Raw genomic sequence first — 16,204 nt, forward strand, 5'->3', positions numbered from 1 at the left:
CATTCCCGGTCGTAACTTTCGGCAACATTCCGAGTCGGAACTTTCCTAAACATTCCCGGTCGGAATTTTCGGCAACATTCCGAGTCGGAACTTTCATGAACATTCTTGGTCGGAATTTTGGGCAACATTCCGATTCGGAATTTTCGGCAACATTCCGAGTCGGAACTTTCATGAACAATCTTGGTCGGAACTTTCGGCAACATTCCGAGTCGGAACTTTCCTAAACATTCCCGGTCGTAACTTTCGGCAACATTCCGAGTCGGAACTTTCCTAAACAGTCCCGGTCGGAATTTTCGGCAACATTCCGAGTCTGAACTTTCGGCAACATTCCGAGTCGGAACTTTCGGCAACATTCCGAGTCGGAACTTTCATGAACATTCTTGGTCGGAACTTTCATGAACAATCTTGGTCAGAATTTTCGGCAACATTCCGAGTCGGAACTTTCGGCAACATTCCGAGTCGGAACTTTCATGAACATTCTTGGTCGGAATTTTCGGCAACATTCCGAGTCGGAACTTTCGGCAACATTCCGAGTCTGAACTTTCGGCAACATTCCGAGTCGGAACTTTCGGCAACATTCGAGTCGGAACTTTCATGAACATTCTTGGTCGGAACTTTCATGAACAATCTTGGTCAGAATTTTCGGCAACATTCTGACTAGGAATTTTCATGAACATTCCAGATCGGAACTTTCCTAAACATTCCCGGTCGGAATTTTCGGCAACATTCCGAGTCGGAACTTTCATGAACATTCTTGGTCGGAATTTTGGGCAACATTCTGATTCGGAATTTTCGGCAACATTCCGAGTCGGAACTTTCATGAAAAATCTTGGTCAGAATTTTCGGCAACATTCCGAGTCGGAACTTTCGGCAACATTCCGAGTCGGAACTTTCATGAACATTCTTGGTCGGACCTTTCATGAACAATCTTGGTCAGAATTTTCGGCAACATTCCGAGTCGGAACTTTCGGCAACATTCCGAGTCGGAACTTTCATGAACATTCTTGGTCGGAATTTTCGGCAACATTCCGAGTCGGAACTTTCGGCAACATTCCGAGTCGGAACTTTCGGCAACATTCCGAGTCGGAACTTTCGGCAACATTCCGAGTCGGAACTTTCGGCAACATTCTGACTCGGAATTTTCATGAACATTCCAGATCGGAACTTTCCTAAACATTCCCGGTCGGAATTTTCGGCAACATTCCGAGTCGGAACTTTCATGAACATTCTTGGTCGGAATTTTGGGCAACATTCCGATTCGGAATTTTCGGCAACATTCCGAGTCGGAACTTTCATGAACAATCTTGGTCGGAACTTTCGGCAACATTCCGAGTCGGAACTTTCCTAAACATTCCCGGTCGTAACTTTCGGCAACATTCCGAGTCGGAACTTTCCTAAACAGTCCCGGTCGGAATTTTCGGCAACATTCCGAGTCTGAACTTTCGGCAACATTCCGAGTCGGAACTTTCATGAACATTCTTGGTCGGAATTTTCGGCAACATTCCGAGTCGGAACTTTCGGCAACATTCCGAGTCGGAACTTTCGGCAACATTCCGAGTCGGAACTTTCGGCAACATTCCGAGTCGGAACTTTCGGCAACATTCTGACTCGGAATTTTCATGAACATTCCAGATCGGAACTTTCCTAAACATTCCCTGTCGGAATTTTCGGCAACATTCCGAGTCGGAACTTTCATGAACATTCTTGGTCGGAATTTTGGGCAACATTCTGATTCGGAATTTTCGGCAACATTCCGAGTCGGAACTTTCATGAACAATCTTGGTCGGAATTTTCGGCAACATTTCGAGTCGGAACTTTCGGCAACATTCCGAGTCGGAACTTTCCAAAACATTCCCGGTCGGAATTTTCGGCAACATTCCGAGTCGGAACTTTCATGAACAATCTTGGTCGGAATTTTCGGCAACATTCTGAGTCGTGACTTTCGGCAACATTCCGAGTCGGAACTTTCCTAAACAGTTCCGGTCGGAATTTTCGGCAACATTCCGAGTCGGAACTTTCGGCAACATTCCGAGTCGGAACTTTCGGCAACATTCTGAGTCGGAACTTTCATGAACATTCTTGGTCGGAATTTTGGGCAACATTCTGATTCGGAATTTTCGGCAACATTCCGAGTCGGAACTTTCATGAACAATCTTGGTCGGAATTTTCGGCAACATTTCGAGTCGGAACTTTCGGCAACATTCCGAGTCGGAACTTTCCAAAACATTCCCGGTCGGAATTTTCGGCAACATTCCGAGTCGGAACTTTCATGAACAATCTTGGTCGGAATTTTCGGCAACATTCCGAGTCGTGACTTTCGGCAACATTCCGAGTCGGAACTTTCCTAAACAGTTCCGGTCGGAATTTTCGGCAACATTCCGAGTCGGAACTTTCGGCAACATTCCGAGTCGGAACTTTCGGCAACATTCTGAGTCGGAACTTTCATGAACATTCTTGGTCGGAACTTTCATGAACAATCTTGGTCAGAATTTTCGGCAACATTCCGAGTCGGAATTTTCGGCAACATTCCGAGTCGGAACTTTCGGCAACATTCCGTGTCGGAATTTTCGGCAACATTCCGAGTCGGAATTTTCGGCAACATTCCGAGTCGGAATTTTTGGGAACATTCCGAGTCGGAATTTTCGGCAACATTCCGAGTCGGAACTTTCATGAACATTCTTGGTCGGAATTTTGGGCAACATTCCGATTCGGAATTTTCGGCAACATTCCGAGTCGGAACTTTCATGAACAATCTTGGTCGGAACTTTCGGCAACATTCCGAGTCGGAACTTTCCTAAACATTCCCGGTCGGAATTTTCGGCAACATTCCGAGTCGGAACTTTCATGAACAATCTTGGTCGGATTTTTCGGCAACATTCCGAGTCGGAACTTTCGGCAACATTCCGAGTCGGAACTTTCCTAAACAGTCCCGGTCGGAATTTTCGGCAACATTCCGAGTCGGAACTTTCGGCAACATTCCGAGTCGGAACTTTCGGCAACATTCCGAGTCGGAACTTTCATGAACATTCTTGGTCGGAACTTTCATGAACAATCTTGGTCAGAATTTTCGGCAACATTCCGAGTCGGAACTTTCATGAACATTCTTGGTCGGAATTTTCGGCAACATTCCGAGTCGGAACTTTCATGAACATTCTTGGTCGGAACATTCATGAACAATCTTGGTCAGAATTTTCGGCAACATTCCGAGTCGGAACTTTCATGAACATTCCAGATCGGAACTTTCCTAAACATTCCGAGTCGGAACTTTCTGCAACATTCCGAGTCGGAACTTTCGGCAACATTCCGAGTCGGAACTTTCATGAACATTCTTGGTCGGAACTTTCATGAACAATCTTGGTCAGAATTTTCGGCAACATTCTGACTCGGAATTTTCATGAACATTCCAGATCGGAACGTTCCTAAACATTCCCGGTCGGAATTTTCGGCAACATTCCGAGTCGGAACTTTCATGAACAATCTTGGTCGGAATTTTCGGCAACATTCCGAGTCGGAACTTTCATGAACATTCCAGATCAGAACTTTCCTAAACATTCCCGGTCGGAATTTTCGGCAACATTCCGAGTCGGAACTTTCATGAACATTCTTGCTCGGAATTTTCGGACACATTCCGAGTCGGAACTTTCGGCAACATTCCGAGTCGGAACTTTCATGAACATTCCAGATCGGAACTTTCCTAAACATTCCCGGTCGGAATTTTCGGCAACATTCCGAGTCGGAACTTTCATGAACATTCTTGGTCGGAACTTTCATGAACAATCTTGGTCAGAATTTTCGGCAACATTCCGAGTCGGAACTTTCGGCAACATTCCGAGTCGCAACTTTCATGAACATTCTTGGTCGGAATTTTCGGCAACATTCCGAGTCGGAACTTTCGGCAACATTCCGAGTCGGAACTTTCATGAACATTCTTGGTCGGAACTTTCATGAACAATCTTGGTCAGAATTTTCGGCAACATTCCGAGTCGGAACTTTCGGCAACATTCCGAGTCGGAACTTTCATGAACATTCTTTGTCGGAACTTTCATGAACAATCTTGGTCGGAACTTTCGGCAACATTCCGAGTCGGAACTTTCCTAAACATTCCCGGTCGGAATTTTCGGCAACATTCCGAGTCGGAACTTTCGGCAACATTCCGAGTCGGAACTTTCATGAACATTCTTGGTCGGACCTTTCATGAACAATCTTGGTCAGAATTTTCGGCAACATTCCGAGTCGGAACTTTCGGCAACATTCCGAGTCGGAACTTTCATGAACATTCTTGGTCGGAATTTTCGGCAACATTCCGAGTCGGAACTTTCGGCAACATTCCGAGTCGGAACTTTCGGCAACATTCCGAGTCGGAACTTTCATGAACAATCTTGGTCGGAAGTTTCGGCAACATTCCGAGTCGGAACTTTCGGCAACATTCCGAGTCGGAACTTTCGGCAACATTCCGAGTCGGAACTTTCATGAACATTCCAGATCGGAACTTTCCTAAACATTCCCGGTCGGAATTTTCGGCAACATTCCGAGTCGGAACTTTCATGAACAATCTTGGTCGGAATTTTCGGCAACATTCCGAGTCGGAACTTTCGGCAACATTCCGAGTCGGAACTTTCGGCAACATTCCGAGTCGGAACTTTCATGAACATTCTTGGTCGGAACTTTCATGAACAATCTTGGTCAGAATTTTCGGCAACATTCTGACTCGGAATTTTCATGAACATTCCAGATCGGAACTTTCCTAAACATTCCCGGTCGGAATTTTCGGCAACATTCCGAGTCGGAACTTTCATGAACATTCTTGGTAGGAATTTTGGGCAACATTCCGATTCGGAATTTTCGGCAACATTCCGAGTCGGAACTTTCGGCAACATTCCGAGTCGGAACTTTCGGCAACATTCCGAGTCGGAACTTTCATGAACATTCCAGATCGGAACTTTCCTAAACATTCCCGGTCGGAATTTTCGGCAACATTCAGAGTCGGAACTTTCATGAACAATCTTGGTCGGAATTTTCGGCAACATTCCGAGTCGGAACTTTCGGCAACATTCCGAGTCGGAACGTTCCTAAACATTCCCGGTCGGAATTTTCGGCAACATTCCGAGTCGGAACTTTCATGAACAATCTTGGTCGGAATTTTCGGCAACATTCCGAGTCGGAACTGTCGGCAACATTCCGAGTCGGAACTTTCGGCAACATTCCCAGTCGGAACTTTCATGAACATTCTTGGTCAGAATTTTCGGTAACATTCTGACTCGGAATTTTCATGAACATTGCAGATCGGAACTTTCCTAAACATTCCCGGTCGGAACTTTCGGCAACATTCCGAGTCGGAACTTTCATGAACAATCTTGGTCGGAATTTTCGGCAACATTCCGAGTCGGAACTTTCGGCAACATTCCGAGTCGTAACTTTCATGAACATTCCAGATCGGAACTTTCCTAATCATTCCCGGTCGGAATTTTCGGCAACATTCCGAGTCGGAACTTTCATGAACAATCTTGGTCGGATTTTTCGGCAACATTCCGAGTCGGAACTTTCGGCAACATTCCGAGTTGGAACTTTCGGCAACATTCCGAATCGGAACTTTCGGCAACATTCCGAGTCGGAACTTTCATGAACATTCTTGGTCGGAACTTTCATGAACAATCTTGGTCAGAATTTTCGGCAACATTCTGACTCGGAATTTTCATGAACATTCCAGATCGGAACTTTCCTAAACATTCCCGGTCGGAATTTTCGGCAACATTCCGAGTCGGAACTTTCATGAACATTCTTGGTCGGAATTTTGGGCAACATTCCGATTCGGAATTTTCGGCAACATTCCGAGTCGGAACTTTCATGAACAATCTTGGTCGGAATTTTCGGCAACATTCCGAGTCGGAACTTTCATGAAAAATCTTGGTCAGAATTTTCGGCAACATTCCGAGTCGGAACTTTCGGCAACATTCCGAGTCGGAACTTTCATGAACATTCTTGGTCGGACCTTTCATGAACAATCTTGGTCAGAATTTTCGGCAACATTCCGAGTCGGAACTTTCATGAACATTCTTGGTCGGAATTTTCGGCAACATTCCGAGTCGGAACTTTCGGCAACATTCCGAGTCGGAACTTTCGGCAACATTCCGAGTCGGAACTTTCGGCAACATTCTGACTCGGAATTTTCATGAACATTCCAGATCGGAACTTTCCTAAACATTCCCGGTCGGAATTTTCGGCAACATTCCGAGTCGGAACTTTCATGAACATTCTTGGTCGGAATTTTGGGCAACATTCCGATTCGGAATTTTCGGCAACATTCCGAGTCGGAACTTTCATGAACAATCTTGGTCGGAACTTTCGGCAACATTCCGAGTCGGAACTTTCCTAAACATTCCCGGTCGTAACTTTCGGCAACATTCCGAGTCGGAACTTTCCTAAACAGTCCCGGTCGGAATTTTCGGCAACATTCCGAGTCTGAACTTTCGGCAACATTCCGAGTCGGAACTTTCGGCAACATTCCGAGTCGGAACTTTCATGAACATTCTTGGTCGGAACTTTCATGAACAATCTTGGTCAGAATTTTCGGCAACATTCCGAGTCGGAACTTTCGGCAACATTCCGAGTCGGAACTTTCATGAACATTCTTGGTCGGAATTTTCGGCAGCATTCCGAGTCGGAACTTTCGGCAACATTCCGAGTCGGAACTTTCGGCAACATTCCGAGTCGGAACTTTCATGAACAATCTTGGTCGGAAGTTTCGGCAACATTCCGAGTCGGAACTTTCGGCAACATTCCGAGTCGGAACGTTCATGAACATTCTTGGTCGGAACTTTCATGAACAATCTTGGTCAGAATTTTCGGCAACATTCTGACTCGGAATTTTCATGAACATTCCAGATCGGAACTTTCCTAAACATTCCCGGTCGGAATTTTCGGCAACATTCCGAGTCGGAACTTTCATGAACATTCTTGGTCGGAATTTTGGGCAACATTCTGATTCGGAATTTTCGGCTACATTCCGAGTCGGAACTTTCATGAACAATCTTGGTCGGAATTTTCGGCAACATTTCGAGTCGGAACTTTCGGCAACATTCCGAGTCGGAACTTTCCAAAACATTCCCGGTCGGAATTTTCGGCAACATTCCGAGTCGGAACTTTCATGAACAATCTTGGTCGGAATTTTCGGCAACATTCCGAGTCGTGACTTTCGGCAACATTCCGAGTCGGAACTTTCCTAAACAGTTCCGGTCGGAATTTTCGGCAACATTCCGAGTCGGAACTTTCGGCAACATTCCGAGTCGGAACTTTCGGCAACATTCTGAGTCGGAACTTTCATGAACATTCTTGGTCGGAACTTTCATGAACAATCTTGGTCAGAATTTTCGGCAACATTCCGAGTCGGAACTTTCGGCAACATTCCGAGTCGGAACTTTCATCAACAATCTTGGTCGGAAGTTTCGGCAACATTCCGAGTCGGAACTTTCGGCAACATTCCGAGTCGGAACTTTCGGCAACATTCTGACTCGGAATTTTCATGAACATTCCAGATCGGAACTTTCCTAAACATTCCCGGTCGGAATTTTTGGCAACATTCCGAGTCGGAATTTTCAGCAACATTCCGAGTCGGAACTTTCATGCACATTCTTGGTCGGAATTTTCGGCAACATTCCGAGTCGGAATTTTCGGCAACATTCCGAGTCGGAATTTTTGCCAACATTCCGAGTCGGAACTTTCATGAACAATCTTGGTCGGAATTTTCGGCAACATTCCGAGTCGGAACTTTAGGCAACATTCCGAGTCGGAATTTTTGGCAACATTCCGAGTCGGAGCTTTCATGAACATTCTTGGTCGGAATTTTCGGCAACATTCCGAGTCGGAATTGTTGGCAACATTCCGAGTCGGAACTTTCATGAACATTCCAGATCGGAACTTTCCTAAACATTCCCGGTCGGAATTTTCGGCAACATTCCGAGTCGGAACTTTCATGAACATTCTTGGTCGGAATTTTCGGCAACATTCCGAGTCGGAATTTTCGGCAACATTCCGAGTCGGAACTTTCGGCAACATTCCGAGTCGGAACTTTCATGAACAATCTTGGTCGGAATTTTCGGCAACATTCCGAGTCGGAACTTTCGGCAACATTCCGAGTCGGAACTTTCATGAACATTCTTGGTCGGAACTTTCATGAACAATCTTGGTCAGAATTTTCGACAACATTCCGAGTCGGAACTTTCGGCAACATTCCGAGTCGGAACTTTCATGAACAATCTTGGTCGGAAGTTTAGGAAACATTCCGAGTCGGAACTTTCGGCAACATTCCGAGTCGGAACTTTCGGCAACATTCTGACTCGGAATTTTCATGAACATTCCAGATCGGAACTTTCCTAAACATTCTTGGTCGGAATTTTCGGCAACATTCCGAGTCGGAATTTTCGGCAACATTCCGAGTCGGAACTTTCATGCACATTCTTGGTCGGAATTTTCGGCAACATTCCGAGTCGGAATTTTCGGCAACATTCCGAGTCGGAATTTTTGCCAACATTCCGAGTCGGAACTTTCATGAACAATCTTGGTCGGAATTTTCGGCAACATTCCGAGTCGGAACTTTAGGCAACATTCCGAGTCGGAATTTTTGGCAACATTCCGAGTCGGAGCTTTCATGAACATTCTTGGTCGGAATTTTCGGCAACATTCCGAGTCGGAATTGTTGGCAACATTCCGAGTCGGAACTTTCATGAACATTCCAGATCGGAACTTTCCTAAACATTCCCGGTCGGAATTTTCGGCAACATTCCGAGTCGGAACTTTCATGAACATTCTTGGTCGGAATTTTCGGCAACATTCCGAGTCGGAATTTTCGGCAACATTCCGAGTCGGAACTTTCGGCAACATTCCGAGTCGGAACTTTCATGAACAATCTTGGTCGGAATTTTCGGCAACATTCCGAGTCGGAACTTTCGGCAACATTCCGAGTCGGAACTTTCATGAACATTCTTGGTCGGAATTTTCGGCAACATTCCGAATCGAAATGTTGCTTCAGCTTTCTTGGTCGGAATTTTCGGCAACATTCTGGGTTGGTCCCATCAGGAACATTCCCGGTCAGAATTTTCGGCAACATTCTTGGTCGGAATTTTCGGCAACATTCCAAGTCGGAATTTTTGGCAACATTCCGAGTCGGAACTTTCATGAACATTCTGGGTCGGAATTTTCATGAACATTCCCGGTCGGAATTTTCGGCAACATTCCGAGTCGGAATATTCGGCAACATTCTTGGTCGGAATTTTCAGCAACATTCCGGGTTGGTCCCGTCAGGAACATTCCCGGACGGAATTTTCGGCAACATTCCGAGTCGGAACTTTCGGCAACATTCCGAGTCGGAACTTTCATGAACATTCTTGGTCGGAATTTTCGGCAACATTCCAAGTTGGAATTTTCGGCAACATTCCGAGTCGGAATTGTTGGCAACATTCCGAGTCGGAACTTTCATGAACATTCTTGGTCGGAGTTTTCGGCAAAATTCTGACCCAGAATTTTCATGAACATTCCAGATCGGAACTTTCCTAAACATTCCCGGTCGGAATTTTCGGAAACATTCCGAGTCGGAATTTTCGGCAACATTCCGAGTCGGAACTTTCATGAACATTCTTGGTCGGAATTTTCATGAACATTCCCGGTCGGAATTTTCGGCAACATTCCGAGTCGGAATTTTCAGCAACATTCCGAGTCGGAATTTTTGGCAACATTCCGAGTCGGAACTTTCCTAAACATAACCCTGTCGGAATTTTCGGAAACATTCCGAGTCGGAATGTTGCTTCAGCTTTCTTGGTCGGAATTTTCGGCAACATTCCGAGTCGGAACTTTCGGCAACATTCCGAGTCGGATCTTTCCTAAACATTCTTGGTCGGAATTTACGGCAACATTCCGAGTCGGAATTGTTGGCAAAATTCCGAGTCGGAACTTTCATGAAAGTTCTTGGTCGGAATTTTCATGAACATTCCCGGTCGGAATTTTCGGAAACATTCCGATTCGGAATTTTCGGCAACATTCCGAGTCGGAATTTTCATGAACATTCCCGGTCGGAATTTTCGGCAACATTCCGAGTCGGAATTGTTGGCAAAATTCCGAGTCGGAACTATCATGAACATTCCCGTTCGGAATTTTCGTCAACTTTCTTGGTCGGAATTTTCGGCAGCATTCCGAGTCGGAATTTTCGGCAACATTCCGAGTCGGAATTTTCAGCAACATTCCGGGTTGGAACTTTCATGACCATTCCGAGTCGGAATTTTTGGCAACATTCCGAGTCGGAATTTTTGGCAACATTCCGAGTCGGAACTTTCATGAACATTCTTGGTCGGAATTTTCGGCAACATTCTGACTCTGAATTTTTGGCAACATTCCGAGTCGGAACTTTCGGCAACATTCTGACTCTGAATTTTTAGCAACATTCCGAGTCGGAACTTTCATGAACATTCTTGGTCGGAATTTTCGGCAACATTCCGAGTCGGAATTGTCGGCAACATTCCACTCTGAACTTTCATGAACATTCTTGGTCGGAATTTTCGGCAACATTCCGAGTCGGAATTTTCAGCAACATTCCGGGTTGGTTCCGTCAGGAACATTCCCGGTCGGAATTTTCGGCAACATTCCGAATCGGAATGTTGCTTCAGCTTTCTTGGTCGGAATTTTCGGCAACATTCCGAGTTGGAATTTTCGGCAACATTCCGAGTCGGAATTTTCATGAACATTCCAGATCGGATCTTTCCTAAACATTCCCGGTCGGAATTGTTGGCAACATTCCGAGTCGGAACTTTCATGAACATTCTTGGTCGGAATTTTCGGCAACATTCTGACTCGGAATTTTTATGAACATTCCAGATCGGAGCTTTCCGAAACATTCCCGGTCGGAATTTTCGGCAACATTCCGAGTCGGAATATTCGGCAACATTCCGAGTCGGAATTTTCGGCAACATTCCGGGTTGGTCCCGTCAGGAACATTCCCGGTCGGAATTTTCCGGAACATTCCGAGTCGGAATTTTCGGCAACATTCCGAGTCGGAATTTTCGGCAACATTCCGAGTCGGAATTTTCATGAACATTCCAGGTTGGTACCTGTAAGTGCTGTTATAGAAATGCAGTCAGCATAATTATTTATTTATTATTTATTTATTTAATTAATTGGTTTAGTTAATAAATAATTTATTTCATTGAATGTTAAAACAGGTTAAAAGGTGTTCAAATATTAAACTGAGCTGATTAATAAGTTACAGGTTAATTAATTTATTGTGTACGTTTTTGTTGTTCCCAAGGCTGAACTAAAGTTTTGTTTGTGCTTCTAAGTGGCTACGACAGTATTAACTGAAGGACTTTGGAGAAAGTTGTGACCGCACAGCTCACGTTGTTTATGTAGAACTGTCGAATGTGAAGCCAACAGACCTCTTTTCATGACCAGCAGCCAATGAGGTATTTTTTGTTGTTCAGGTTTTCGTTAAGTTTTATTTGCATATGTTTACAACATGACGTGATGGATTGTATTTTGTGACACGGACTGTTTGTATGTAATTTATCACAGTTCTCACGGGGTCAAGGAGATTTAATATGAGAAGACACCTGCTCATTAAAAACGCCTGTTTCAAAGAACCAACCTGTGTCTGTTGTGAAGAGAGCTACAGTGAGAACTCACCTGCTCAGCGCAGGTAGGAGAGACGACCGGACCATACAGTAGGTGACGACGCAACGAGCATCCGACATGTCAGATGACCAAGCCCATGGCATATTGTCGGCATAGCAACCCCAAGCAACGGCGATCATAGACCGTGTTGAAGACGCAACCCCACAGGACGAGGCCAGGAAGTGCTCTGCCAAAGTCCAAAAGTGGTGTGAGAAGTGGCTTAAACCTGGAAGTTGCAGCAGAGAACTCAGGTCTATTTACTGATCATGCTTTGCTAAGCCTACACGTTTGGGATAAATCTTATGTGCAGATGTTCGTAGCTACATGTCATAAGGTCTAAACGGTAATTTAATCATAAGCAAATTAATAAGTTAAGGTTTCAAAGTGAAAGAAACGTTTTGGTTTGAAACTAAGATGTGTGAAATTTTGTGATTTTTGAAGGTTAATGATAAAGACATGTCATTTATTATAAGTTAAATTAAGATCTGTAAATACATTTGTTTTTCTGGAAGAAAACCAAGTTTAAAGGGTGACATAATTGAAATTTAAAGAGTCACTAAAAACCTTTATTTCAACAAGATAAGGTGATATAACATATTTTCCAGCGCATTTGGTCAGCATTTAACGTTCATATTTGCATATTTGTGTTAAAGTAATGCTAGTTTCTCATTTGCTTCAAAAACACTGATGTCATTTTAAGTTTACATAAGTTTGAACACTAATTCCTTTGTTTCATGATATATTGAAGTTCACATGTAAAACTTCATCTCCTACACAGTCTTAATACAACTTTCATACAGTTAATTGCAATCTTATTGGCTACTTGTTGAAGAAAATATTGTAACTGGCATTACACATAGCCTTAGTGTAATCCATTTCAAGCTGAATATACACATTTGGTTATTCAGTTTACTTAAAATGTCTGACACAAACACTAAGACCCGACATGAAAACACTGAACCAACAGCCCAACCCCAAGCCGCTGACATTCATGCTGCAAAAGAAGGGGAGGAGTTACAAAGAAGTGAAAGAGCTCGAACCCTGACTGAAAAGGGAAAGGAATTTCAAGAGGAAAGGTTGAAGAACGTACAACGTCGGTACAGAATCGTTTATGAAAGATGAAAGTGTCAAGCAAGAATAGGAAAAGAAATATTGACTGATGAGGCTTCTGAGGATGAATTAAGGGAGACCATTGAGCTTGAGTGTGAAAGCTGCATATGAAGAGTTACGTCATATACAAATGCCTGAGCCAGACCTGCGACGCAGAGTTGACACCTGCATAGCACTTTCAGATTTCATGGTTCAAAGGGCAGAAAGGCAACTCAAAGGGCACACAGCAGATGAAGAGGAAGAACCTTGGCCTGATGTTGGATCGATTCTGGACTCAACAGGTTCATTATCAAGGCCACCCTCACATCGATCAAAATGTGGCTCTGCTCTATCAAGCATTCACTCATTCAAGAAAACTGAGGCCGTGGCTGAAGCTGCTGCAGCTCAGGAAGCATTGGCTGTATTGGAGGAACAAGAAAAGGAGGCAACAGAACTACAACAGCTGGAGGCTGAGAACCTAGCCAGACAGCAAGTAATGCAAGATAAGCGCAGAAAGCTCGAGCGCCTTGAAGAACTTAAGAAGTTAAACGCTGCAAGAGCTCGAGCAAAGGTCTATTACCAAGTTGAAGAAAACTCTGATGCAATTGACTTGCTGCATGATGTTGTACAAACCAAAGGACCTCACGACCTCCATTCCTCAAATTCCCAATTCATTCCTCAGTTTCTGCCAGTCACAGCACAAGATCTTGACCCTTCAAGTCCCCCATTCATACCCCAGTGTTATGCCCAGCCTAGGGGTACCTGAACATAACATGAAGGTGCCATCCTTCACTGGTCTCACACAGTCACACCAAGCGCGTTTTCACGGTATAATTAATATTTTTATTTATAACAATAGTTACTTTTTTCTGGGACACAGAGATGAACAAAACAAATCTGAAATAATGCGTAAATTAATTTAGGAGTGAGACCTACGCCAAAAAAACAAACAAAACCATGCTATACTTTTAGGGAGTTTACCACTTTCCTAAGCAAATAAAAAGATCGAAATGAAACACAAATTCTAACCTCCCTTTCTAACAAAAACAGGAGAAAACTGGTTGAACACAAAGTCGTGGCTCACTCAAATTTGCCCAATACACTGGATAACTCAGACAAAGGAAAACGCCGGTTCGATCGGTGTGTGCGCGTTGACTCAGCGAAGAATGGCTCTGCCCATCTGACCCACTCTGCCCCCTGGGTGACGTCCTCCTCCGGTTTATGAAAGATGTTCCTTCCATGTCCGCCAATCCGCTTCGGGGAATGGCGCAGCATCGTTTGCATATCAACTAGGCACTTAAAAGGAAGCACACACAGAGCGAACAGGGAAAACACACAGCTATATAGAACTACTTACAACCACAGTTGTAACACCCAGTCTCAATCAGTCACAAACCAAGCTCACATTTCCCAAGGCTTTCAGTTGGTGCCTCAAGCTCCGCCAACTTCATCATCCATGTGTCAAGTGCAGAACAACTCTGATTTGGTTAATGTACTAGCAGAAGCTATAAGTGCTAATCGCCTTCCAATACCAGAGCCTGCAATATTTGATGGAGATCCTTTGAAGTTCAAAGACTGGCGACTGTCTTTCAAGACACTGATAGACAGAAAAAATATTCCAAAGAATGAAAAACTGTATTACCTAAGAAAGTACCTAGGCGGTGCTGCAAGGAAAGCTGTTGAAGGATTCTTCCTAGTAGGTACTGAAGCAGCATATGACTCAGCTTGGCAGCTGCTAGAAAAACGCTTTGGAGACCCATTCATTATTGGGAAGTCCTTCAGAGATAAGCTGCATGGATGGCCAAAAATATCCTCTAAAGATGGATGTGAGCTAAGAGAACTTGCAGACTTCCTCCAGAGGTGCGAAGCTGCAATGCCTCACATTAAGACTCTTGAAATCCTCAACGACTGCAATGAGAGTCAAAAAATTCTGATGAAATTGCCTGATTGGTTGGTGTCAAGATGGAATCGTACTGTCATGGAAGTCAGACAAGTCAACGCTGGTTACCCATCATTCAAAGAGTTGGTAAACTTCCTATCAAAGGAAGCAGAGCTTGCTTGTGATCCTGTATCCTCCATACAAGGACTTAAGAGCATACAGGGTGAGAAACTGAAACACACCAAAGGTCAAGCCATTCAAGCAAAGACACTGACTACAAATACAACACAGAACAACACCTCATCATGTGTCTTCTGCAAAAGAACAGGTCATGCCATTGCTAAGTGCAGAAAGTTCATTGAAAAGACCGTTCAAGATCGTGTCAAGTTTGTGCAAGCAGAGAAGCTTTGCTTCGGATGTTTAAAGACAGGTCATCACTCAAGAAAGTGTGATAACAAAGATACATGCGAAAGGTGCCACAAGAGACACCCAACATGTTTGCACGATGATAACTTCAAAGAACGTCAAAGGTTGACACCTAAGGGAAATGACCACTCAAAGAACGAAACAGACTCCAAAGAAATAGATGCAACAGCAACCACTAATAGAGTCATACAAAGGGGCAGAAGCACACAAACATCATCCATAGTTCCAGTCTGGGTTTCATCCATAAAGGAGCCAGATCATGAAGTCCTGGTCTATGCACTCTTAGACACTCAGAGTGACACAACTTTCATCCTAGATGAAGTGGCCCAGGATCTAAACACAAACAAGGAAAATGTCAGTTTGTGGCTATCTACAATGTCAACAAAGTCAACAGTTATCCTCTGTCAGAAACTGGCAAACCTACAAGTGAGAGGATACAACTTACAGAAGAGGATTTCATTGCCACCACTCTTTACACGAGAGTTTATTGCTGCTGACAGAACGCACATTCCAACCTCAGAAACAGCTCAAAAATGGCTTCATCTGGAAAAACTGGCAGACAAAATACCACCACCATTGGACTGTGAAGTAGGCCTCTTAATTGGCTATAACTGTCAGCAAGCCCTTCTTCCAAGAGAGATCCTGTCCAGCAAAGAATCATAGTGCGACAAGTTACCCCTACTGTACAGCCATCAGATGAGCTTAAGACAGAAGTGCACTTTGTGTGTAGAAATCAAGTCAAAGAGATTAATCCAATAAACATAATCAAGGTTCTTGAGTCCGACTTTGTGGATCATGCGACAGACGACAATCCTGTCTCCCAGGAAGACCTTTTCTTCTTGTCAAAGGTGAAGGAGGGAATAAGACAAAAGGAAGACGGCCACTATGAGCTCCCGCTTCCTTTCAAGACAGAAAAACCCAGTCTCCCAGACAATAAACCATGTGCGGTTCACAGGATTGCCTCATTAGAGCGACGATTCAGGAGAAATGAGGAATATTACAAGGATTATGTCCATTTCATGAATGACATAATAGAGAGAGGAGATGCCGAGAAAGTTCCAGAGCCTGAACTCAATAACCAGCCAGCATGGTACATACCGCACCACGGAGTCTACCACCCCCACAAACCCGGGAAGATCCGTGTGGTTTTCGATTGTT

This window comes from Chelmon rostratus, chromosome 13, assembly GCF_017976325.1.
Source record: "Chelmon rostratus isolate fCheRos1 chromosome 13, fCheRos1.pri, whole genome shotgun sequence".
Taxonomy (NCBI): domain Eukaryota; kingdom Metazoa; phylum Chordata; class Actinopteri; order Chaetodontiformes; family Chaetodontidae; genus Chelmon; species Chelmon rostratus.